This window comes from Triticum dicoccoides, chromosome 2B (assembly GCF_002162155.2).
Source record: "Triticum dicoccoides isolate Atlit2015 ecotype Zavitan chromosome 2B, WEW_v2.0, whole genome shotgun sequence".
In the NCBI taxonomy this organism is placed as follows: Eukaryota; Viridiplantae; Streptophyta; class Magnoliopsida; order Poales; family Poaceae; genus Triticum; species Triticum dicoccoides.
The window spans coordinates 731553537-731556349 of record NC_041383.1 but is presented as its reverse complement, the minus strand read 5'-3'; the positions used below and the strand labels follow the sequence as shown (position 1 = coordinate 731556349).

General features: G+C 39.3%; 1 non-coding gene across 1 annotated transcript; it reads left to right on the top strand.

Annotated features, from left to right (window-relative positions):
• The first annotated feature begins 598 nt into the window (after positions 1-598).
• TRNAH-GUG lies at positions 599-670 on the top strand. The gene has a single exon. It is a non-coding gene; the product is annotated as a tRNA-His (tRNA).
• The last annotated feature ends 2143 nt before the right edge of the window (positions 671-2813 follow it).

The following is a 2813-nucleotide window of genomic DNA, read 5'->3' as shown; positions in this document are numbered from 1 at the left end:
GATTCGTCATCGTTTCAAATGATGAAATCCTTCTACTCTGCACAAACTTAACAATATCTGTTGATTTATCTTCGATGTCCAGCAGTTATAGGGTGTGCTCAGAATGCTCGCTCTCGGGTATTTTATGTGTTTTAGTTTGTGCGCTCTCGTATGCGCATCGTCATTGAATCCCCCACAAAATATATTACAATAAATAATCACTTATATTTATAGGGCAACTTTTACTGTATTAATAGCTTTCGACTATGGCCGGTTTTATTTAAATGATTTTCACCCGTGAATTTCCTTCTTCTTTTCCCTGGCGGCATGGAAAACAATCATGTACAGTTTAGTAAAAGCCCAACAGGATGACGGATCGACATCGGATAGCCTATGGCCTTATCATTCGGTAGAAGATTTTTTTATATAAACAGGGCCGGAGTACTTCGTTTAATAAAACCACAAAGTCTTACAAATTACTGAAGGAAAGAGAAAACTAATCATATGATAACCTAAACTAAAACCTCTAATCAGGACAGACTAATCAGAAACTAATCACAAACTAATCAGAGCCTTATCACTAGAAGTTAAAGCTAAGATTTAACTAACAAACAAAATGGTGGCTGTAGTTTAGTGGTGAGAATTCCACGTTGTGGCCGTGGAGACCTGGGCTCGAATCCCAGCAGCCACATTATGATTTTTGTTTAGTTTCAATAATTACACGAACTACTTGCAGGTTAGTATTTTGTCTGATTTATAAACGCTACTTGACCTACTGCATGCATAAAAGCCCTGACTAAGCACAAAGGCATCATTATACTTGATGTGTGTGCCACCTAGCAGACAGAACCTGACTAAGCACAAACGCATCACTATACTTGCCACGTCCAGTTCTTTCTTTTGCATCTTTTGTCTGCAAGATCTTTTTCTCTATCTGATCAGGCCAGTGATTCAGCGAACATTGCCGGCTACAACAGATCAAACAAAAGCAAATATATTTTGCAGGCAAAAAACCCTTAACTGGTACACATATCTTGTGTATACAGTACCAGTAGTTAGCATATGCTTTCAAGTTCCAAACTTTATTTTCTGATATTGTTATCCATGGATCTGACATAAAGCGCCGAAAGAATAAGAAAAGGAGAGTGAGAGAGGCCTTTATGATCTGCATCTTTTTCATGTTTCTGCCAACGAAGCAAGGAAAAAAAAGGGACAGATACAGAAATAAATATGTTTTTTTGCGGCAAAATAAATATGTTTTGTTGATTAAAAATAAAAAATAGTGCATTTTTAATTACTGCATAATGTGTACTGGTGCATGCATGAAAAAGCAGAATTCCTGCTTTAGGAGCCAGGACAGAATGTCATTTTGTGTAGACGCACTTCTTGTTGTGCATTTCAAGCTTAGCCTCTAGACACAATATCTAAACGCATAATTTTGACACGTAGCAACATAGCAGGAGTTGTCCTTGTGTAATGCCAGATTGTCACTAATATCTGTTTCCTCCGCTAACTTATCAACTTGTTTTGTTGTGACGGGTTGGTTGGATAATCGTAGCAAAATTTATCCTTTCCTGAGAAAATACGTCACGTACCGGTGTGTCGGACGAGCTAAAATGGTCCCGAGTGGCATGCAGCAAATGAAATTTTAATAGCATGTTAGGATTTCATGTGAGTTTTCCATGGCCTTAAGTTTTTGTGTGCACACGATGCAAAAGTATATCCTTTGGTTTGTTAATTAAGAAGAGACTGGGCATAAAACCTTGTATACATTACTCCCTCCGTCAAAATGATCTTATATTACAGGACGAAGGGAGTACTATTTTCAGTTGTTCAAAGTCATTTTGTTGTGAACAACCCTTGTGGGGTGTGCTTGAACAATGCATGATTATGAGCTCTAGAAGGTGCAATTTTCAGGATGGTGCAAGTCTTTAACTAGCTTCTTGGTTGACAGAAATTTCAAAATGATTTAAGCGTGCTTTGGTGCTTATATATCCATATTCTTCGCTCCTTTATTACATTTTTTGTGAGCCTTCACAGGACAGAGAGGTCGTCTTCTCTGACCTCGCATTAGTTTAGTGTGGGAACGGAACAAGAGTTAATACGCCAAGGAGATTCACATGATTTGATGCATGTATGTAGGCTTATAATCAAGCCAAGCCAATAATAAGCTAAGGATCATACGGCAGGAGCTTCCGCTAGATGCTGTACGTGTCAAGCATCCACGCCAATTAGCGTATGCACGTAGTGGGTGCCCCGCGGCCGTGAGCAAGTGCAAATGATGACTCCATGTGATACATGCATGCATGGATGCTTGTCGTGGTGTGGCATATGTGAGCATGTGGCTGACTCTGCAACACACCCATATAGTACTGTACAACATTTGAATACGTCTTTCACCACAAAATTTTAATGATAATAATATAGGTTTACGTACAACTTAAAGCCAGTTTGATGATACTCTACCACCTTCACTTTCAGATGAGCTGTGCACCATAAACATATACTCCCTCCGTCCGGAAATACTTGTCATCAAAATGGATAAAAGAAAATGTATTTAGATGTATTTTAGTTCTAGATACATCTCTTTTTATTTATTTTGATGACAAGTATTTTCGGATGAAGGGAGCAGTAGGACGTAGCCATCGAAAGCAACTAGAAGAGCTTGGGCTGCGCGGTCTAATCCGAAGAACATGGGTTCGTGAGCGACGCGGCAATCATACGAAGGAGCAGTACTTGTACTTGTACTTGATAGTCACGGCGAGTACAACCAAGGCAGTTGATACCGTAGCACTTCCGTTTTCAGATGGACTGGGTGTACTGCACATGCATAT